Source organism: Anguilla rostrata, chromosome 18, assembly GCF_018555375.3.
Source record: "Anguilla rostrata isolate EN2019 chromosome 18, ASM1855537v3, whole genome shotgun sequence".
Lineage (NCBI taxonomy): Eukaryota > Metazoa > Chordata > Actinopteri > Anguilliformes > Anguillidae > Anguilla > Anguilla rostrata.
In genome coordinates this window covers 20,128,178-20,153,044 of record NC_057950.1, presented here as the reverse complement: position 1 = coordinate 20,153,044, position 24,867 = coordinate 20,128,178, and the positions used below count along the sequence as shown (strand labels likewise).

Below are 24,867 nucleotides of genomic sequence, written 5' to 3'. Positions count from 1 at the left end.
ACTAAAGCGGTTTATTACAAAGATAAGCATTAATAAGTAGCATTAATAAAGAATATCTTCAGTCACTATCGCAATGGCAGCTCAGCCAGTCTGTTACTAAAACGTTGCCGATCCCTCCTCTCCTGCAGATTTCTCAGTCCATGAATCCGTATTTGTATAATTTTGTTTCTCACCGTTATGTGGCCTTATTACGCAATACAAATTCTGTTTTAATGATTGTTTGAGCATGTCTTAATAAAACCTCTCTGATACAGGCCTGTGCAATTCAATATTTGGTAGGCCTATTTTGCGTGATTCTTTTCATAGGCCTTATAATACAATTTTAAGCTTTTCGGTTAATCATTCTTCATTGATTAATAGGTGCCAACGATTGATTATGAGAATTGTTCAAAATTTTCCACTATGGATTTGTTTAGTAAAGGCATTCAAAATCCACACCTCCTCTCAAAAGAGTGTCTTGGAACTTCTCCCTCCCTCTTCATTGGTTTGTTGAGGCTCATCTCGTCTGTTTTTGTCTGTTGTTTTTAGACACAATGGCTCAGTCTAAGATGGAGTTCGCCTTATTAGACTGCTGGGACACTAACCAGCTCTGCACCAACAGGTGACTGCCAGCACTTTCACTCCCAAACTTTGGTAAGTGCCGGGAGATCTTGGCTAAAATGGCAATGCTAAGCTCATGTTTCTGGTTTCTTAGAACTCGTTATTACTCGTAGAGATTTACAGTTTGATTTAGACACAGGGTAAACTACAGGAAAAACTAGTGTTATGGCCTAAATTTGAAAATTACATTTTGTTTTTTTAAGCAAATCTGAAGACGATCAAATTTGTGTCATGTTGACATTAAAAATAACTGTGCTAACTTGGATGTTAAAAACAAAAGACACGTGCTTCAGTGGATGACCATATTTTATGATATGGTATTTTATGTCATCGCAAAATCATAAAACATTTTATAAATAACAATGGGATGTTTTATCATATGATATTAGACTCATACATTAATTATATCATATGATTCATACATTATTGTTATATAGCATGAAACTGTATGCAGTCCATGTCTTAGATTGTGTATTCAGATCTCTCATCTTTAAGACTGTCAAATAGAGATGAAACTGTGAAATGGCTGCTTTCAAAACACGTTAATGCACTTTCTATATATATATATATATATATATATATATACATATACACACACACATATATCTTATAAATGTATGTATATGTTTGTGTACACATTTTTTCTTCCCCAGCCCACCTCTCATAGCTCAGTGAATGGTGGGTCTACTCACTCACCGTTGAAACTGCAAACACGGCCAACAAAAGATGGGCGGTGTCGGTTTTGATTGAAATGCTTTGCATTGATTCCCTTCCCCTGTAGCCACGACATTCCTCTGGCTGTTCGGGTTTGCGACACGTCTCAGAAGTCAGGATTTAATTAAGATCCCATCACCTTGGGGACAGAGCGTCTCAACGGGCCTTTTGTGGGAGTGTGAGCCGCTGCGTTAGCGGCGATGCTAAATCATCCTCATTATGAGGCTTTGTGCTCGCTTGGCGTGGGCCTCACGGCACTGAGGGAGATGGATATTGATCGGCTTTCCGGGCCGCATTAGCAGAGACTGTTTATTGTATCTCTCTCTCTCTCTCTCTGTCATCCTGCATCCAGGTGCCAGATAGGGATCTGTGTCCGGTGGGGAGGCGAACTACATTGTGCGGGGTTAGAGCAGGCACTCGCATTTCGACCAATCAATACGCAGTTTGATCCTGTAGCGTGGTGGAGTTTTTCCAACATTGGTAACTGAGGGTGGGAGAGCGTGTGAACAAGACAGCTGGGGTTCTTGTTTATTTTATATGTGAATATGAAATGTAGCAAGGTTTTTTTTTGTTAAATAACAGAAATATTTGGTATTTGCTGTTGAAGTCAAGTCGACATGATTGTAAGTTCAACCAGTGCCGCATAATGGTTTGGGATCTGGGCTTTGAACTCAATGGCAGTGGGTATGAATGGGTTCTATGTGAAAATGTAGTCTGTGTAAGTCAAACTGGATAAGGGCGTGTGCTGTGTGCCCACATATAATGTAAAGTAAACGCCCTCTGTATAAGGTGACCCCCATTGGACCAGGGTAAAGGTGTGATTAATTTTCTTGGCTGAGGAATGTGGTCATTGTCTCCGCAAGGTGTTTGTGTCTCATTACGTGCCTGTAGATAATAAGGTAATTTGTCACACACTTACTTCCATTACTCTGATGTGCATAAAATATCTGTGTCGCCACCCACCTCAAGGCCGCAAATCTGATGTGCTGACAGAGAGAAAGCTACACCCTGGCAGTACCTTAGCGTTGTGTCTATAGGAAGGACACAGTGGATGGGGGGGGGGGCTGTTGGCATCTCACCAAACCCTTAAAAATGACAGTAGAATACCCTTGACACATTAAAAATAAAAGACCCTGCAAGTGCCAGTAAGAAGGAGGAGATGCTTGAGACGGTGAGTTCAAACAGGAGACGTTGTTTTCATCCAGCGGCTCTGGTGCCATTTCCAAACACGCCTCGGGCTGCTGAGCTAATATTCTGTGGGGATAAACTAAAGAGACCGATTCATAATATTATTTTAGACGCAACATTAAATGATATGCGTTCATTTTGCTAGCTTAGTATAATGCCAAAGTAATATTTTTTCCACAATGCAGATGTTTGGCCATGGCAGGAGGTTGTTTGGGTCAGGTCGGGTCGTAGAGTAGAGGGCCAGTTCCCCTGCATGTTAGGGATATGACTTGACAGCTTCAGGGTCACTTTGAAACACTGAAGATCACATTCATGTTTCATGAAAAATAAATTTTTCATAAGTTTTATGAACTGAATGACTTGAAGTTCTTGACGTTGCCATAATTAAATTTTTTGTAAGAGTTCAAGCAACGGCTTGAACAAGAAAGTTACCATCAAAGAGTTTGTGAATTCGATTAAATCAAATTATTTTCCTGCATCTTTATCGCCGAAGTTGAGAGTCACATTTAGAGGCTGTCGTTGAATTATCGTCATTATTATGATAATATGACCCTGCTTGTTTTGTGAAGTATTGCAGGAAAGAAGATTGTGTTTTGTTCCAAACCTAGAATTATGTTTATATCTGATCAACCTCAAAAATTATTCAAAGACATTTTTAGAGCAAATTATTTCCACTCAGAGAACAATGCCAGTAATATAATTTCAAATGGGGTGCAGTTTTGCATGAAATAAATTAAGCAGAGTTTGATTTCCTCTTGCATGATAATGGTAGGATTTTTTCTGTTTAAACGCTGTTTGATGTCCTAGTCTGACACAGGGATAATAAATGATCATAATACAATTGTAATGTCACCTTACTGGTCGAAAACAAAGATGAGCTAGACCAATCAAGGGGTATGATGAAACAACCAATGTAACAATACCAACTGTGATTTGCGGATATTTTCTGACTATATTTCCATGCCCACTGTGGGTAGAAGATAGAAAGTATCCACCAATAACTGTTGTTCTGCTTCATACTTTGTGATTGGTGGAGCTCTAAGGCTGTATTAGATGAGTGTGGCTGTTTAGCTTGACCTTAGATGGCTTCAAGCAGCTGCTTCCTGGACTCGTGACATGCAGGTAAAAGAATAAGGCAGTAGCTGATCATGTGTACCTGCCTGTAGGGGTTGCACTGTGCAGACGCTAGGTGATGCTTTTTAAAGGATCTTAATGGACACGTTTGAGGAAACGCAGCACAGCTCTACTGCTGCTTATCTGACGTGCTGGATCTAATGCGCATCCATTACAGAGGGCAACATGCGTGGAGTCCATCACAGGGCAGGGACTGCACTGGCGCACCATTAACTGCTGATCCTTACGTTGATACCAGGGACATGTAGTTTGATGTTGGGGTCTCCTGGAGACTAATCCATAAGGTACAAAACATTAAATGTTTTTTTTATTTTTTATAAATAGTTTTTTTATAAATAGGGCCATACTTGTTGTACACCTGCCTGACTTTGTGGAAACGGACAGGTGAAAGGTGCAGCCATTCCATTTGACAGGGTCAGCTGCATAACTGGACCTGTGTGTATTCTCCCCGCAACCCACCACCCTGCCCCACAGTGCAATCATATCATGACAAACAGTTAAATGAGCTTTTTACGCCAACTTTCAATATTGCCTTTTTACATTTTAATAAAGTAATGAATTCTCATCTTTTATTTTTTGTTTTCTTTATATGGCCAACAAGGCTATTTTCATGGGGGCTCCTGATATTTATTCTAACAGCACTACCACATTAATCTGCCTATTTCTGTGATATATATACGTAATGCATATGTATAGCCATTCTACTGCAATCTGCATTATATACATATTGCATGAAGCGTTTCGCACTTTGACTACGGGTTTAGTGTAGCGCTGTGGATGGACCCTCAGATTCGCGCTGGAAAAAGAGGCGGTGAAGGAGTGATAGTCGTGTATCCTGTTTTCCATCTACGAGAGACATTTCCCATTACGTCTCCTGTAACCCTGGCTGACAGGTCTTAGCAGATTAGTAATTATCGGGGAAAGCCATTTAGCGGCCAGGCATGGGAGCATTTTGCATCGCGGGGCCGGCCGAATTTAGAGTGACAACAGGAGGCCCCGCCGGCGGCCGTTCCTCCGCTCGGCCGTCTGCGGGCTTCAGACCGGGCGTTCCACGTCTCTGCTGATTAAGGACATCGCCGTCCCGCTGGAAAACGGGGGAGGCCGAACGCCGCCGCCCCGAAACGGCCGCCGTATCCGCCGGCGACGGGTTCATTAGGACTGACGCGCGGACGGGTGGGGAGAGCGCCGCGCGGCTCCTTCATCACACAGGTCCGCTCTCCCGCTCTCCGCTCTCCCGCCCCCCCCCCCCCCCGCCGCAGCGAGGATTTGAGAGATTTTCTGCCTTCGGATGACCTGATATTACCCCACCGCCTACGTGGAACTTAAGGGTTGTTCTCGAGCGGAGGAAACCATGTGTCCACCAATTTTATCTGCGTGTGTGTGTGTGTGTATGCGTGTGTGTGTGTGTGTGTTTATTCTTTATCATATATTTTATTTAAAAAATGTATTATAGACACATACTCATATACATTTGTGTGTGTGTGTGTTTGTGCTTGGAGCCACACTCATCTGTGTCCTGAGACAGGCCGATCACCACAGGCGTGGTGAAAAAGCCAGCTTAGATTAGGCCTGAAGTGAAAGACATTAACATGTAAATGATCTGCGCTTTTCCACTGGCTAAAGTCCCCTCCATTACTATGCGCATGAACACAGTCTGACTTATCAGCCGGGAAGCACGCGGCTCCTCGGCTGGCTCCAGGTAACGGGGAGGGAGACCGCTGCCTCAGCACCTCGGTCCAATCACTTCAGGAGTTTTTCCACATCAGACAAACTTTTTCTCTGAGCCTGAAGGCGCAGAACCGCAGAAGGGAAAGTTTACTTTTCTTCTGGGATGCTGCGCCGTCTTCTTCAGATGCAGATAGTTTCACCCACGGCCATGAAGTGAAGATTCTGTCCCATAAGGCCGAGGGCCTCATGAATAAGCGTTTGCTCCACAGCGTGCGATGCCTTCCGGGGAGACGTTCGCGTTATCAGTCCATCAGGGAATTGAGAAGACTCTCATTTGAAATATGGATATCTTTGGGGAGCGGGGAAGCTTTGAATCAAATTTAAAGTTGAGAAAAAGAGAAAAGAGTCCCAGTGTAAATGGAAAAATTGAAAATGGCATCCACAGTGAGGGAGAGCAGAGCAGCATACTGTAGGTGCCTGGCAGTACTTACACTGGCGGTCACCCGTGGCCTGGAGTTTGGCTGGCTTAGCTATCGTTCGCAGCGTGAGGTGGTGTTTTGATGAGCGTTACGCAGTCCGGTTCTTTCATTCCACTCTTTCATAATCTTTGGGTTTTCATCTGAAGCCGTTCTGCTGGCCAGCCCCTCTGTGCTTACGCTTTGCACTGAGACCGGGACGGGCGGTTTCAGTACGGAACTGTCATTCAGCGCTTCTGGCACTCTGCGATAATGTCAGCGTGAGGCTTTTTTCTTTGAGAGAGAGAGAATTTGTTTGTAATTTTATTTATTTATTTGTTAGCTTGTTTGTTTGTTTTTGGTGATGGTGTCTTCCTGATCAGCCAAACCAAAACGCTTCCCGTATTGGAAGCAAAATTCACAGCATGAAGTCAAATTTGAGAGCAGATGTTCTTTTCAAATAAAGAAGTTGTGGAGTAGGGGCGGAATGAGTTCTGGTGTGGTATGTTCTGACCATTCCAGAATAACAAAGGGAGAGAAATGGGTTGCCCAATGTTTGAGTGTGCAATGTTCTATGAGATGTCTTTATCTGTTCTTTATTTTTAGAATGCTGTGGGTTTATTTTTTAGTGTATGTCTACATTTACATTGCAATGTTATATTTGATTGTGCTGGGAAAAACTTTCAAGTGAGATGTATGTTTTGCTCCAACCTCAGTCCTTTGTGAAGCAAATGTGATTCCCAGAACTCTTGAGAAAGGAAGCTCATCACATTTTTCTGAAATGTGTTGTTTTTTTCCTTTTTTGCTGCAAACATTCAGAAATGCGATGATTTTTTTTTTTTTTTTGGGTAAGTTGGATGGATTGGTTCTGTAGTGGATGTGTTGCACTTTTACTTTTTATTTGTTTCTGTTGCTAATTACAGAAATTTAGTAACATTTGAAAAGATTTTAAATATCTATTTCAGCTGTGTGGAAACATCATATAATTAAGCATTTCTGCATAGGCTTTTAGCCCAATGTACTAGGGGGGATAGGCTCCAACACCCCCCGCCACCCTGCTCAGGATAAGCGGGTATAGATAATGGATGGATGGATATATAGGCTTTTAGTGATGGAATTAATCAGTAAAAAGTATATTGCAATATATTGTAAATATAGGGATTGTTTTGGAAATATAATACATTCTCAGCAATGTAACGTTGCAGTGTCTATAAAGCAGCAGTAATATGAATTTCCATAAACCATTCATTAATTAATTCATTCATTCATTTTATAAACTGCTTACTGTTTCACGGGTGAAGAGCTACACTATATTGATAATTTTTTTTTGTGATACATCTCCAGTATCTTATGTGTTGATGCATTTCCTGTATATTATATTTATATATTATAATATACACTACATGACCAAAAGTATGTGGACACCTGACATCTGACATCTCATCCAAAATAAGGGCATTAATATGGAACTGGTCCACCCTTAGCTGCTGTAATAACCTGCACTGTTCTGGGAAGGCTTTGTACTACATGTTGGAACATTGCTGCAGGGATTTGCTTCCATTCAGCCAGAAGAGCATTAGTGAAGTCAGGGACTGATTGGGTGATTAGGTTGGCTTTCCATTTCATCCCAAATGTATTGGATGGGGTTGAGATCACAGCTCTGTGTAGGCTAGTCAAGTTCTTCCACACAATGTCAACAAAATATTTTTTATATGGTCCTCGCTGTTTGCCCTCAGGCATTGCCACGCTGAAACAAGAAAGGGCCTTCCCCAAAATGTTGGGAAGAACAGAATCTGCTCGAATATGATTGTATGCGATAGCATTCAGATTTGCCTTCACTGGAACTAAGGGGCCCAGCTCCAGACCATGGCGGGTCCAGATACTTTTAGTCATGTTGTGTATATTATTTATATATACTGTATAATTACATACCACAATGTAGTTCAAGAAGGACATTTGAAATAAATCACTTCAAATCGAACTGTCAGATTGATCCCTCATCTCTTACTAATCACAGATCCCTCTCAGGCACAGAACCATCACCTACTAATCACGGATCCCTCTCGGTCACGGAACCATGTCCTACTAATCACGGATCCCTCTCGGTCACTGAACCATGTCCTACTAATCACAGATCCCACTCAGTCACTGAACCATGTCCTACTAATCATGGATCCCTCTCGGTCACTGAACCATGTCCTACTAATACATGGGTCCCTCTCAGTCACGAACCATTCTACTAATCACGATCCCTCTGTCACGACCATGCCTACTAATCACAGATCCCTCTCAGTCACAGCACCATCTCATACTCATCACAGATCCCTCTGTCACAGCACCATCACCTACTAATCACAGATCCCTCTCAGTCACAGCACCATCACCTACTAATCACAGATCCCTCTGTTATGTCACCATCACCTACTAATCACAGATCCCTCTCAGCCACAGCACCATGTCCTACTAATCACAGATCCCACTCAGTTACTGAACCATCACCTACTAATCACGGATCCCTCTCGGTCACTGAACCATGTCCTACTAATCACGGATCCCTCTCGGTCACTGAACCATGTCCTACTAATCACAGATCCCTCTCAGCCACAGCACCATCACCTACTAATCACAGATCCCTCTCAGCCACAGCACCATCACCTACTAATCACAGATCCCTCTCAGCCACAGCACCATCACCTACTAATCACAGATCCCTCTCAGTCACAGCACCATCACCTACTAATCACAGATCCCTCTATTATGTCACCATCTCCTACTAATCACAGATCCCTCTCAGTCACTGAACCATCTCCTACTAATCACAGATAAGTCTCAGTCACAGCACCATCACCTACTAATCACAGATCCCACTCAGTCACTGAACCATCTCCTACTAATCACAGATAAGTCTCAGTCACAGCACCATCACCTACTAATCACAGATCAGTCACAGAACCATCTCATACTCATCACAGATCCCTCTGTCACAGCATCATCTCTTACTAATCAGACCCCACTCAGTCACTGAACCATCTCCTACTAATCACAGATAAGTCTCTGTCACAGCCCCATCTCCAGTCACACTATCACATAATGATCTCTCACAGTGTGTATTATCTTCTGCCTTGTCATCCTGCTTTGCAGTCCTATTAAGTTTATTACTGATAAGACTGAAATGATGTTATTAGAATGTTCTTATTTTCTGAATTGTGTGATGAAAAGTAGTTTCTGAATTTTGAAGATCAATTTCCATATTTTTTCCACATTGTGACTGATTGCTGCAGAAATATTCTAAAAAGCATTCTTGCAGTATTAAACACATTCAACTCATGACCGTGAAATAAATATGTTTGGGTGTTCTGTGCTTATATGGCAAAGCTGTTTAACAAATCCATGAAATATTTCCAACAGCCATTTAAAAGAGATGTATTTTTATGCTAGAGACTGTATGCAATATCTTTTCAGTCAACCGAAATGAACCATCACGCTGTTTAGCTGTTCCAGATTTTCTCTGATGTTTTCATGATTGAAACAGCCGATGTACTGTATGGCTCAGTGCCCTGCTGTAAGCAGTAGTTTGGCTCCGCCCTTTAAATGCTAGCCAGCTTCCTAATGAAAAAAGACGAGACTGACTGCTGGCTAACCTGCATAAATTAAGCTCCTCTTGGATGTATGTGTATGCAAATTTCAACCATTCATTTCCTTCTTATTAGCTCGCTGAAATTATTAGCTGAAAGGAAATGTACTGTTCTGGACTGACTCAAGGCTGCTTCACACCAACTGACTGAAGACATCTGGAGGCTGCTAAGCTTAAACCTCATCTCAGACCCAGATCCTATAGCTAAGCTTAAACCTCATCTCAGACCCAGATCCTATAACAAAGCTTAAACCTCATCTCAGACCCAGATCCTATAGCAAATCTTAAACCTCATCTCAGACCCAGATCCTATAACAAATCTTAAACCTCATCTTAGACCCAAATCATATAGCTTATCTTAAACCTCATCTCTCCTATATCAATGCTTAAACCTAATCTCAGACCCAGATCCTATAGCAAATCTTAAACCTCATCTCAGACCCAGATCCTATAACAAATCTTAAACCTCATCTCAGACCCAGATCCTATAGCAAATCTTAAACCTCATCTCAGACCCAGATCCTATAGAAAATCTTAAACCTCATCTAAGACCCAGATCCTATAGCAAATCTTAAACCTCATCTAAGACCCAGATCCTATAGCAAATCTTAAACCTCATCTAAGACCCAGATCCTATAGCAAATCTTAAACCTCATCTAAGACCCAGATCCTATAGCACTTTGTTTTCACAAAACCTAGAACTTTCCACACTGGGAATGGGGTCCATTAACATTTTCTCCTTTTCTTTCACTTAGCAGAAGAGTGTTATTTTTAACTACATAAATCGGTGAGTTCATTTTGGTGAATTAAATTTGCATATCTTTAAGTTGAAGGAAAATGTTTATTCAAAAGAAGCCTGAGTGTTGCAAACTTTTTTAATGGAAAAATGTGCAAACTGGATGAAGTTGCAATTTTGTCCAGTATTACTTTATTATTATATATATAGTATACTGAATTATTTATAATGTTTTATGGACTTACCGTACCACAGTATTATACACAGTGTACTGGATTGCACTGCAGCTGACCTGGTGAAACCATGGCTACACAATGCCAAGTTTGTTAAATAGTGTCTCCGTGCCTTTTCTCCCTTCCATGAAGATCTGACTCTGAGGTTTTGTTGATTTCTCTGATGTTTGCAGAGGTGCTCGGGAATTCAGAGGTGCAGTACCTAACCCTATTAATACCTGGGGGAAACCCTGCAGTTTCTTCCTGCGCCTCTAGTTTGTTTTTCCCCCTCTACAATGACTGCAATATTAAAAGGAAATAATTTTATTCTTTCATTTCTTTATTCTTTTATTCTGAAAAAATATAGTATTTGTATTGTTTGTGATATAAAATATTTGGATTGTTATACAAAGTTCTATTCTGCTGTTTGGTCTGGGGTGGGGCCAGTTTTTCTGAGGACCCTCTGCACTCCTTTATGAGCTAAAACCTCTGGCTCAATGAAGCCTTGGCGGTGTGATGTTGAGATCCGCCATTCCGGTCCTTTAACACAGCAGTGTGAGCTGGATGCGGCTGAGCAGCAAGCAGGCGTTGGGAACTGGAGCGACGGGGGGATCGGTTGAGTGGAGAAAGTGTGCAGCGGAGATAAGAGCTGCCTTAAACGAGCACGGATTGTTCCGGTCTGCACAGGAATGCGCTGTCCGGCAGGGCTCCGTCTGTCTCAGCGGGCGCTCGAACCCCCGTTCATGTGAAAGAAACGTTAGAAGAGAACGCCCGGTTGCTTTCAGACACAGAAAATTCTGTAAACAAGGTTAGCCTAGCCTCTAACCGCCCGAGCAGTGCGGTCCTGAGAGGTACTGGCTGTGTAATGAGGTCTGTTGTGAACACCATTCCTCTTGGGTGCGTGTTGTGTTTCATCAACCAGGGTGCAGCTACCATGGCCTCTGCTGTTTGTTTGGTGCCAAATGTTCAATACCACCGACTTTTCCCTTTGTGAGTGGAACTCAACAACCAAGAGTACCCGGAAATGCATTTCCATTTGCGTGTCTATGAAACCGAAGCTGAAATTTTCATTAGCCCGCGCGAATAAAATGTAGTCCCTGCGGGTGGCACTTTCTGGCACGTGTGGATATGACTGCGCTCTGAACTGCCGTAATGCATAATGCATGCAGGAAAGCCCACCAATCAAACGCAGCGGGTGATTCACAGTCCACAATAGTCGTCTTGTCTTAATTCCAGGTTTGTGTGATTGCACTGGCATGGCTTGTGGAAATTATGGTGGAGTCTATAACAAGTCATAACCCTCCCTGCAATCATGGGCAGACCATGCATATTTATTTCATTTAATCACTCAGTTGTCACCAGACATTGAGCCGGCAGAACAAAGGCCTAATCCATGCCTGGTAGGCCAGGCTGAGTGAAATGTGTCTGATCTGCTTTATAAGGTATATCATACCTGTCACTTTAACTGACTGAAGAAAACAGTTATCCAACACGGGGTTATCCATGAGCGGTTATCCACAAGCGGTTATCCTCCAGGGTAATTGTTTGAGCATGCTGTTCAGAAGCCCTTTACGGATGGTTTCCTGGTGGGTGTAGCTGCTGGCGGCGCTCACTGCAAGTGCAGGCTGGTGTCTGTGTGTGCAGATCTGGGCTTCAGGCCTGGCTGTGTCATAACCCAGCTGCAGCAATACCAGGGCCTGACACCACTCATGATTGGGCCCCGTCCTGCCAGGAGCAGGGTGTGTTTAAGCTCCTCGGGTTCCTGCTGTTTAGCTTCCTGGCCGGTGGCCCACTGCTCTCTAGCTGTTGTAGTTTGAGAGTGATGTGCCTCTCCTGCAGTCGGGACTACCTTTTGTCCTTTACGACTCTGTGAACCGTATACAGTGTATGATGGAGTGCACCTGTCGGCTTCAGCGATTCTGCTATGCCCTGGTGGGCAGCACAGCCTTAACTCCAGATCAAGAAATATGTATTTCAACTGTATTTTCTTCTTCACTTGTAAATGAATGCATGCATTTTGGTATCTGGTTCCCTTTCGATATCTTCTTTTCTGCCATGTTCTGTTAACAGAGTTTTTCATTTGCAGTGTCTGAAATCCCGTGGAACTTCAATAGGAAAAATCAGTATGAAGACTGAATTGATGATTCTGGCTTTAATTAGTATAGCCTGTTTTAGTGACACATCAATTCTTTACAGGCTATGCTAATCTATGCCAGAATCAGCAATGCAATTTGGACCTACAGATTCGCCAGGTTTTCCCAGTCTGTCACCTTTGATAATATCTACAGTGTTTGTGTTGCTTTAATGGTTTGCCATTTATTTGATTGTATTGCTACTGCAACATCACTGTGTAATATAGTAAGTGTCTGTGTTGTATATTAGTGAGAGCGTATTAGCCTGACTTTAGCAGTGGGCTATAAAGGTGATCCGTAGTTCCATTTTTTACACAGCCCTTGTCTTTCCACCTGAAAGTCAGTGTTGAAAAGTGTTCAGGTAGCAGTGGCTATTGAAGTCTCTCCTTATTAACCCCTAGTGCCAGAGTTCAGCTAATGTGTATTCTAGAGGAAACCAATTTTACAGCACACTGCACCCGTGACACGATCATTATCTGCCATTATTTATTTGTATTGCCATGGGAATTGCACTGGACACAAACCTAAGTGTCCAGCCTACAGCGTTTGAGACCTCGCCGCTCATAATGACTTGTACATGACACGTAGGCCTTGTTAAAAATTTAAAATCCAGATGGAACTGTGCTTTGAGGACATCAAACATGGAAAAGTGTTTATTTGCATGTAATGCAAGTGTTGTACACATCCAAGCACACACTGACGTGTGTGCATGGGTATCCAACTGAGTAGTAGATAATCATATATGCAGTCTAAACAATATAATAAGGCAAAACTTTTCTCTTCATATGAAACCATTGATATTTCCCACTGGAGACTATTTCCAATTTATTCTGAAATGTGGATTTTGCACTAAAAGACAGGTCCCACAAGACACATGCAATATAGCCTACAAGAAACGAATATGCATACGACAAATAAAATAGCTTATTTATTTGCTGTTGTTATTTTCTAAGTTCTAGAATTAATCATGAGTGATTAATCATGAACGTGATATGACTTTTAAAACTCTCCAGTGTGTGTGTCCCTCATGCTGTGCGTTGGTGATGCGGACGTTAACCTGGGGCTGCGTGATGTCATCGCTGCGTTAGTGGGGCGTCTTGCGCAGGCAGACTGTCATCCTTGCATGGGAAGGGTAAATGTCAGATGTATCTGAAGGTGCAATGCACCCCGCCCCCCTATGCCAGGGGCCAGGAATGTTAATGCCGGGCTGTGGGACAGAAGGTTTCCCACCGTGCCCACAGAAGTCAATCATTTCCCTGTCAGCCAAAATGTCAGTGCCTGTGCTCTCTCTCTCTGCTGTTTGCATCACGTTTGATGATCAGGAAACAACCCTTTGGGTGCTTGCTTGGTATCGTAATTAATGGCAATGATTTTATAAAGGTTTTTTAAAAGTACTGCAGGAATGACTTGTATTTATTGCATGGTTCGTTAACTGCTGTTAATAGTAAAAAAAAACATATTTTACTACTTGTTATAACTTATAATGGTGAGTTACATTTGTATTAGCGGCCACCATTTCCTGTTCATCACCTATTCTTGTTATCAGTGGTTTTAATTAAAATCAGTGCCATACTTACTGTCATAATAAATTAAAAGATTGCATGCAGTTCTGTTTGTGACATCAGTTTGATAAGCTTGGATGTGTACAGTCAAAGGTGAAAGTAAACCTGATGTATAATTTATGAAGTTCAGCATCGCATTGATCCAAGGGTGACGTGCAGGGTCACCCTCATGGAAATAGTGTCATCCAGTGTTTTCCAAAAAAATATGCTACAGTTCTGTGGTCAGTCATTTTCAAAGGACTAATGCTCTCATCACCATGAAGTTATACTCTCAAGCTGAATGCAGGGTCAGTTCAAAGAACGGTTAACTGAGTAGCCACATTTGCTGTTCAATTCCATTACTGTCGTCTCACCATGAGGAGAGACCCAAAGACACACAAGTCCAGCATAAATTTATCAGTTTATATGTTTCCATAGGTTTCTCAAATAAAAATAAAGGAATAAATTATAGCTGGTGTTCACAATTATAAACATAAATATACATTTTTATATTTTGCTAGTACTTCTTTCCTTCTGCTTCAACCATAGGTAATCGTTCCAACCAAAAATAAAATTAGCATCATTTTTTGGAGAATAATTGGATAATACACAGTGAAACCTCTGGAGTAACATTGCTGGTCACGCTGTTTTTGAACTACTTGAAGTGTGTTTTCTTGCTTTAGTCCATGAACCACGAATGAATGTCCTGAAATAATACAGTGCACCACTAACCTGAAATAATATCGAAAGACCAGAGAGAGTTTGGAGAGAGATTGGAGAGTTCTGGGAAATTTCACCGTAGAATCCGCGATTACATGAAATTTAATGCAGCAGTTCCGTCCAAAGATCTTCTCTTTTAATGCAGCTCTCTTCGGTCACGTGGGGTATCACTGAACAATGTAGAGTATTAATGTATGAGATGAGCTCATAGTTTGAAATAGGATCCTATGTCCATCCCATGTGCACTGTGAAGAAAAGGATTCTGACTGCAACTGAAACCACAGCCAGAGAAGCCGGGACGTCCCGCTGCAGTCGGGACCTGAGGTGACCTCACAGACTGAGAGCTGATCTCGTTTCCAAAAAGTGACGCGATTCCGTCTGGGTGTCTTGCGGCCACTGTCTGACAGTGAAGTATCCCCAAGCTCCCTTTGCTCGGCTGTGCTGTCACAGTGAGTTAGAGAGTGAGTCCTGTAGTGCTGCTCTGGTGTGCTTTCACAGTGAGTTGGAGAGTGAGTCCTTTAGTGTTGCTGTGGTGTGCTTTCACAGTGAGTTGGAGAGTGAGTCCTGTAGTGCTGCTCTGGTGTGCTTTCACAGTGAGTTAGAGAGTGAGTCCTGTAGTGCTGCTCTGGTGTGCTTTCACAGTGAGTTAGAGAGTGAGTCCTGTAGTGCTGCTGTGGTGTGCTTTCACAGTGAGTTAGAGAGTGAGTCCTGTAGTGCTGCTCTGGTGTGCTTTCACAGTGAGTTAGAGAGTGAGACTTGTAGTGCTACTCTGGTGTGCTGTCACAGTGAGTTGGAGAGTGAGTCCTGTAGTGCTGCTCTGGTGTGCTTTCACAGTGAGTTAGAGAGTGAGTCCTGAGTGCTGCTCTGGTTGCTGTTCACAGTGAGTTAGAGAGTGAGTCCTGTAGTGCTGCTGTGGTGTGCTTTCACAGTGAGTTAGAGAGTGAGTCCTGTAGTGCTGCTCTGGTGTGCTTTCACAGTGAGTTAGAGAGTGAGACTTGTAGTGCTACTCTGGTGTGCTGTCACAGTGAGTTAGAGAGTGAGATCTGTAGTGCTGCTCTGGTGTGCTTTCACAGTGAGTTAGAGAGTGAGACTTGTAGTGCTACTCTGGTGTGCTTTCACAGTGAGTTAGAGAGTGAGTCCTGTAGTGCTGCTCTGGTGTGCTTTCACAGTGAGGTGTGCTGTCAGAGTTAATTAAAGAGTGCTGCTCTGAGTTCCCAGCCAGTCGGGTGGCCCTGCCCCTAGGATGGCATTGCCCTTTTCTGCTGATATTTTAATGACGTGAATTACACTTTATCGCACATTTGCCAAGAGTTTAAATAGGGCCAAAGACAGCTTGCATGATTCTTAAGGACACACAGCCTCTATTAAACAGTTCCATTTTTGTTCGTCACAACCCAACCTTTAAAAACAAGCATGTGCAAGCACGCCCTCTGTAAGCATTCTATCATGACCCTTTCACATTTTATTTTCACTTAGATCAGGCTCTTATAACTGCTAACCGAGAATCTCGAAAGATATCACCTGTGATCCTTGAGATGAGATTACTGCTGAAACCAAATGCACTGATTCAGGAGGCCTGCTTGGTAGAAGTCTCTTGCAGTGGTTGGGGAAAGTTTTTGTTGGAATGTTTGTTCCTTTTTTTGATAGTTTTTTTTGGCATTCTTAGTTCTGAAGAAAATACCCACAATGTAGAAGCATCCTGACCGCAATTGAGTCACCACTGGAGAGGGGGGCTCTGTGGAGAAAAATAAATCTCTGGTCACCCAATATGAATTTAATGAGACCTCACATTAGCAGCGCTTTTGCTTCCTGTTCTCCATGTGCGTCCAAGCTTCTGTACTTTGCCCGCTCCTCTCGAAGATGTTCTTGGAAGATGTAGTAATGGCAGGACGTGCCTCCCAATGCCCACGGTCATTTTCTCTGCTGTGGTTTGTGCCGGCAGTGTCCGGTGGATCCACGCGTCAGTTTGCAGCATCCCATTCTGTCTGGTAAAAAGCTAAGCCCTGCCATACAGTGTTCCCGCACCACTTAAGGACAGAAACAAAATGGATGCCTGTGCCAAGGGGAGCAGAAGGCTTTCCTACATTCGCTCTGATGGAAATCTATTAAAGCGGAAGGTCGCCAACGCCTTCATGAGTTTGAAAGTCCCTCCACCCCCACAGCCTGTGCAGTAGCCTAACACACAGAGTGCAACTCCAAAGGAAGTAAATGATCTGCTGAGTGATTTCTGCTCAACAATGTGTGGAGTGTATTATCTTGCTAATTTAGCATGTCTGCTGCATGTGCTTACTAATGGGAACTGAGCCAGTGCTCTCTGATGGAGACAAACAACAGGAGTCACAAAGGACCTTTCCATTTTCAGTAAGCAATGATTATTACTGTCAGAACCCAAACACGAATCATCCTCCAGTTCTTATTTCACACACAGCTGCTGTTTTTCCTTTCAGCTCTTGTGCAGGGGGCATTTAATTAAAAATTATCTTATTTTTCTGATAATTTTGATTGATTTATTTTTGTATATGATTATGTTTAGATATTATATGTCAAGAGTATTGATGTTGATCTGATGTCAAGCTGAAATAAAAAACATTGAACACTAGATGGATTTGCGGAAAAGGATAAATAGATAAAAATTAATTGTGAAGGGCCTCCCCATGTTGCCAACATTGAGTGACTTTTTATTAACCCCTTAAGTCATATTCATGCCGGACTGGGTGTATTTGCATTCACTCAATTGGGGAATTTTCCATTGATTATTAATCCACATCCTTGATTATTGTCAAACAAAATCTGTCAAATGCTTCTAAAAGTAGCACAGTCACATCACCCTACATAACTGAAATTGGTGCCTGATATTTATGACCGCAGTTGCCAGTGCATGGATTAGCCTAAACCATATTTCTTACTCTGTTTTATATTATGTACCATATCACCTTTTGGGTCACTAAACAAATAACATCTATAAACATTATAATACATTGCATGCCATCATGTGTTTAAAATGATATAGCATTTGCATTACAATCAGAGTATGATTTTTTCCTGCTGTATCACACTCTGATTGTAATGCAATATAGCCATGTTGGTCTATACCATTTTCAGACGTAAAAACTGATGCGGAATAATGCCTTTAAAAAATCCAGTTCTATAAATCAAGTGGAACAATCTTTGAAAATGGAAAACATAACTAAAAGAAATAAATGAATTGTCAGAAATGCACAATGTCCTCGTCACTATTAGTTGATAACTACTACTCAAACGCAAGTAACAGAGCTGTGTACCTGTGTCTATGCATTGGCTGGTAAACGTTTTTGGCTATAGGCCTAGAGAATTCTGTCTCATTTGGACTTTTTTAAAATAGAAAACTGGCATAGTTGCTTGCTTCATGCAGCCTTTAAAGTACAGTTACGATTGTTTTACAAAGTGTAACAAAACTGCCAGAAGGTCTGTGCTTAAAAAAAAAAACAATACACAAATTAAATCTGTGGATCAGAGAATGACACATAAAATCCAGCTTTTACATGCAAATTTCACTTTTCATGATTACAAAATGTTTTGGCAGCTAACTACCTCCATATAAAAGCTTTTAAATAAAAGCTGAGAATGTGCTCTTTAACCTCATGTGAATTGTTTTATTTCAAATCTAAAATTGTACGGTACAGAGCCAAATCAAGAAAAAAAGTCTTTGTCCCAAACATTATGGAGCTCACTGTATTTTGCTGCATGAAATGTAACTGCTGAGCGATTGCCTGCGTAGTACATTGTATACATGTTTTACTTAATTGGTTTCAGATTGCAGTCTCAATTTGTGAATGTTATCCCAGGGAAAGATTTTCTAGGTTGTGCTGTTAAGTCTAAGGAAATCCAGACTGATCTTTTTAAATGACAAACTTTGCCATCCAAAATAATGTCTTGCAGTCATTACCGTGTACAAGATCCATTCAAAATCATCTCCGCTCTTTAGCAGTTGTGCAAACCTGACTGAACCAAAAGTTTAATGGAAAGCAGTGACCACTGAGTTAGCAACATGGACACTCCCCCCCCTTAACTCTCTCTCTATTGATTTATTGTTTAAAATTTTGTGAAATAATTGTCCCTGTGACAATGACCGTGATTCATTTTCAGCTAATGTGACAGGTGGTAAGAGATTTGTACAGAGTGTGACTAATTTAAAAGAGCTGTACAGAAAGCTCACAAACTGCTGATGCTCTGCTAGCACACCTTACTCCCACATAGACAATTACCATACCAACCCAAAACTGAGCAATTTATTCCTTATTTACTGTTCTGCACAAGCAAATATCACACTTGTATAAATAGACAATGTGTAAAACGGTGGTCTCTGTAAGTCACCTGTATAAGGGAACACATTAAGCCAGAACATTATACAACCTGCTGTTATGCTGTGTGAACCTGTTCTGAGGCTAATGTCAACAGGTCCAGTGTTAAGTGAATGACAGAGAGGGATGAACATAGAATTCCATATCTATGGTGTGCAGGATATCTATGGCCTGCAGGATATCTTTTCCACTTCTCCATCTGTATTAATGGAGCACACGGGCATGTATCAGTCAGCCAGAGAGCAAGGGGGATTCATAAAATGATAATAATCTTATAAACTTCCTTTGCCAGGGATTAGCCTCTGGCTGTTATTCCATTCGTATCCAAATTCAAACCCAGGACCTTCTTGCTGTGAGACGACAGTGCTGCACACTGCACCACCGTGCCGCCCCTCTGGCTATTATTGTAGGTGACAAACTATTTTTTAAACCACCATCACTATGAAATAAAGTAGCATTTTACTTTTGAAGAAGTAGTAATGGAGAAGTGTTACATGTCTTTTAAATGAGGAGAAACTGACCATAAGCTGGATACATAGATGGCATTTTTCTATTCTTTTTTTTCTGGTTCTGATTTGGCCTTCGGGTCAGTGGGGGATTTGATTCAGTCCTAAATGATAAGTAGAATTAAAATTAAAGAAGATGCACATATTTTCCGTTGTTTCTGCACAGTGATGCGGCTTAACTCTGTTGCCATAAGGGGCTTTGACATGTCCTCAGGCAGGAAATGAGAGACAGGTGGCTGCCAAAGCTTACTTCTGCCTTTAACCTCCAGTGTACTTCAGGTCGATGTTATTTGTATAGTGCTTTGTACAGACGCTGGGGCCGTGCACAGAAGAACAGGAAATCAGGAAAACTGAAAAATAGGAAGAAATGCGTGCACTCCCTCCCTCCCCCCAAGACAGCATTAGGTTTAAAGACCCAGTGGAGAGAACACTTCCATAGTCATGATGGACAGAAATGTCAGGAGAAAGCCTGTTCAGAGGAGTCTGTTCACTGCTGGCTGGCCTGGTCTGGGGCCACTCCCATCCTCTCCAAAGTGTGCTTTGCCACCCTGCTGATTTTTCATGCTAAGTGTTAAAAAGAAAAAAAAAAAATGTTTGCAGCCATATCTTGCTCATGGCTGAGAGAATGTTCAGTAGCATGAATTTAATCACATTCTGTACCACAACTAATGAGCATGATAATGTTGATAATGTTGCTTTGGCTACAGATATGACCTGTAAATCCTGTACAGTTGCTTGGGCGAATGTTTGGTCATGTTGGTGTCCCCATGTGCTGCCCTCTCTGACGTTTCCCTGCAGTTTCTGCGGGGTGTCACTGCCTCATAACACTAATCCTAACCCTAACACTTACCCTAATGCAAAGAGTAGCACTAACTCTGACCCTAAAACTAACCCTAACACTAACTAACCTCCAGATTGACAGTTACCCAGTAGCATTCTACCATGTGGCAGCTCTCCTGAAGAAAACTGTCGGCAGATACCAAGGTGCTGTCCTTTGGAATAAACAGCAAGGACCAGCTCCCAAAGAAGATGGCCATCAAGCAGCTGCAGGCCGTGCTGACCAATCCGCCTTCCCAGCAGCAGAAATCTGGAACTTCGGGAAGCTAGAATCTTGTCAGAGCTCCATCTTGGAGGAGATCAACGAACACACCCGTAGCAACATGCCACAAGCTCCTAAACTTCCAGAGTTGGACACGGGATAACATCCACTGGATGGACGGGATGGCGGCTAAGATGTCATTTAAACTAAGGATCCCCACAAACCTGAACACAAACAGGGAGGGGAACAAGAACATAATGCTGCTAGCAAAGAACTTCACACCAACATAGAATCAACGCAGTCTGCTGGACAAGGGCCTATCATTTATTCCCACAGTTTACATCCACCAAAAAAACAAAAAAAAGCCCTCAAAGGAGAGGTCCAGGAGCTCACAGGAAATTCAAATTGTCAGCCTTCTTTGAGGGATCGGAAACCACACAACAAACACCCTAAATGCCAAAATCCAACTGGGAATCAAGAGCCAGCCACATTCCGGTTAATTCCAGAGAAATCATACAAATCATCAAGGACAGTCAAGCCCTGATAAAGGCGCTGACTGACCAGATCAAAAGACCAGATCATCATCGAACTGGCAGATAAGGGGAGTGCCATAATCACATGGCATATAGACAACTAAACAACACCATTACCAAAAGTCAACTTGACCCATATACCCAGACACAGCCCAGGAAATGCACAACATCATATGGACACTTGTACAAAGCAAACACATCACAAACAAGTACGGAACCGCCCAGACCCACGGCGCGACTCACTTCCGCAGACACATTTTAGCTGGCACCACCTGCGCATGCGTCCTACTAAACGAAGCACCACCTGTGCATGCGTCCTACTAAACGAAGCACCACCTGTGCATGCGTCCGACTAAGCAAAGCACCACCTGTGCATGCGTCCGACTAAACATCCATGAGTGGGTGAGTGACCACAATTTGCCAGGCATAGCCCAGTCCTGCCTGCGCACTGTGGGAAAAACAAAGCTTTTACCTAAAGGGGGAGGACAATCTTAGGCCTAGAATCTTCTACCTCCTCCCCAAAATACACAAGCCACCACAGTCCTAGACCATACCATTTGAGGTCCCAGCAGGGAGACTCATAGTTTCGGACTACAACAACGGATCTTACAGGATCGCTGAATATGTAGACTTATTTTCTCCCTCCACTGTCCACAAAACATAAGAGTTATATAAAAACTCATATCACTTTGTACACAAAAAACCCACCAAAATACCACAGGAAGTCATTTTGTTCACCATAGACATATACAGCCTATACACAATCATAAACACAGCAGGACTAACAGCTGTAAAAACCTGGATGGATGAAGTACTCGGACAACAACCGTGGAAATCTGGAAATCAACCTCAGTTAAAATGACTTTGAATTCAGCCGAGAATTATTTTTACAGATCAGTGGTATAGCTATGGGCAAACAATTTGCACCAGAATTGGGTGGAGACACTTTTTTGAAAAATGCCCCAAACTACCCACTAAGTTCTATAGATATGTAGATGACATATGGGGAACATGGACACATAGCATAGAAGATTTCACATCAGAACACATCATACAAACCCTACACACATCATTAAGCAATCACTGTTAAATGTAACACATAATTCACAAATAGATTTATTGAACATGACCACATACAAGGGACCCTCGTTTCTCCAAACACACACTAGGCACAAAGGCTTTCCTTAAAGACACAGACACACATACACCTTTAAACAAGAACAGTCTCCACCTTAAATACACTTTGAAGGGCCTGACCAAATCCCAGTTTCTCAGGTTGAACAGAATTTTCATTCCAAGTACAGATTTGGAAGAGGCCACCAAAACGTCAATGCATTCAAACCAAGGGCTAGCCCAGATCTTTCCTTAGACAGATCCGAAGGACCTACACGATAACAGGGCACAAAAAATATAATCCCACTGATCACCACCTACTTGGCATTTAGCCATGCAGTTAATAAAAAAATCAAACAAAACCTGGCCAGGACCCTACGGAGTATGAACCTCCTCCAGGACTACAAGATAAACTCCGCTTATGAGAAAAATAACAACCTCAAGGACCATCTGGTAAGCAGCAACCAAAAATCAACATGTTTCCCACACAAGGCCTGGTATTTTACAAACAGTCAAGAAAAACACTAAAACACAACCGACATAATTTAACAAGCACTTACAGTCAACGCAGAAAACCGCATACTGTATATGTCATAAAGTTGTGACGTAAAATATGTAGGAGAAAGAGGGAATAAGATAAAGACTAGATTAGAAGAGTGGCTAGTGGCTTATTTCTTTAATCATGGACTTGAGGCACTAGAAATATTGGGCCTGCAAACAAACACTAATTGGACACCAGGAGACAGACATAGGACAGAAAAACACTGGATCATAAAACTAAACGCAATGTTCCCAGGAGGACTGAACAAATGCACATAAAACTTCAACACAACAGGGACCAAATTCTTGCTAATTAAAAGCTCCAGGCAACTGAATGGCCAGTGCCATTTTCTTTCCCAAGGGGCCCTCATAAGGGGCAAATTGGGGAAGAAAGATTTTTTTCCTAACCTAACACTAACACCAGCACTAACCCTAACACTATTAACAAGTAGACATGTTGATATACTTGTGGAAATTGGTTAAGGGTTTATTTGCCCAAACCAGGACCAGGTCTGCAATACGCGTGTTATGGCATAAATGCAATGTAGCATGAAATCAGCACAGACACTGAGAAAAATGGAGTAAAGATTATTTACAAAGAGCAGGTTTATCACCTGTATTATTTCCTTGTTTATCCTCAGAGGAAATGCATTTGGATTTGTTCTGTCAAAGCTACCCTCCTTCTTGGAAATCTTCTTTGGTGTGTGGCGTTCTCGGTGCTGTAAGGCTGAGGACGGCGTGAGATGGCGGTCTGTTCCCTTTCCCGAAGCAGCTATTGTCTCTGTAAATTTGGACGGTTAATGCGCAATCCCGTATTTGGTTCGCAATCCTATCGTCTCTTCCCAGTCTTGCTGGGCTAGTGTCCCTGGGGAAAGCCTCTGTTTCCATTAGTTTTATCCCAGCTCACCAGCAGCCCCACCGTGCTTTGATTTTTCGAATTGAGGGCACGGGGATTCTGCTGCCCCTGCATGTGTAAAATAACACTTTGGGATATGCGGATATCAAACACGATAAAAGCAGAGGTGTCGTGACTGTTAGCCTTGGTGCCTGTACTGTATATTTTTTTTTTTGGAGTTCAGATTTGACACCTCAGAAGTATGCAGACAAATTGCTCGGCAGAAAATGAAAAATGTAATTGCTGTTTTTGTTGCCAGGAGCAGGTCTTGGCGACCCATCAGTCATGACAGCATTAACAGAGCTGCGGTAATTGTTGCTTGGAGATAATGTTGGCAGATATTGTTCAGAGATTACAGAATCCGAAGGAGAGAGTATTTTTTGAGTGTACATCCTTCGTGCAGATGTTTGTAAGGAAAATATATGGGTTTGGGCACATTAAGTAGTGATGTAAGTAACAGTGCTGTATGTATTTGATCAGCTGAAAGACAGCCTGAAAGCACAGAAACTCACCATTGCTACAGATTGAAATTGTCTCCGCTGTACAGATCTGAGTTATCCAGGGTGACAGTGTAGTATATGTAAGGAACCTAAAGATTTCAGGATCTTAGTCTCAGGTAAGACACGGTCATTTTTACCTTGTTCAAGGTACTGTAAATATACACTCACCGGCCACTTCATTAGGTGACAGGAGTGGCACCCGGTGTGGTCTTCTGCTGCTGTAGCCCATCTGCTTCAAGGTTTGACGTGGTGTGTGCTCAGATATGCTCTTCTGCATACCTCTGTTGTAACGAGTGGTTATTTGAGGTACTGTTGCCTTTCTACCAGCTCGAACCAGTCTGGCCATTCTCCTCTGACCTCCATCAACAAGGCATTTTCGCCCAGAGAACTGCCGCTCACTGGATATTTTCTCTTTATCGGACCATTCTCTGTAAACCCTAGAGATGGTTGTGCGTGAAAATCCCAGTAGATGAGCAGTTATACTGAAATACTCAAACCAGCCCGTCTGGCACCAACAACCATGCCGTGTTCAAAGTCACTTAAATCACCTTTCTTCCCCATTCTCATGCTTGGTTTGAACTTCAGCAGATCGTCTTGACCATGTCTACATGCCTAAATGCATTGAGTTGCTGCCACGTGATTGGCTGATTAGATATTTGCGTTAACG

General features: G+C 42.3%; 1 protein-coding gene across 5 annotated transcripts in view; it reads left to right on the top strand.

Moving 5' to 3' along the window:
* LOC135244904 (muscarinic acetylcholine receptor M3-like) overlaps nucleotides 1-24,867 on the top strand; it is a 105,228-nt gene that overhangs the window by 38,962 nt on the left and 41,399 nt on the right. Inside the window, exons 2-3 of one of the 5 annotated variants that reach the window (XR_010327091.1) lie at nucleotides 529-633; nucleotides 16,677-18,240. The exons of 1 other annotated variant lie outside the window; for it this stretch is intronic. The gene's annotated coding sequence lies outside the window, so the exon portion shown is untranslated. 3 more of the 5 variants (XR_010327093.1, XR_010327092.1, XM_064317572.1) reach the window with 3 other exon arrangements.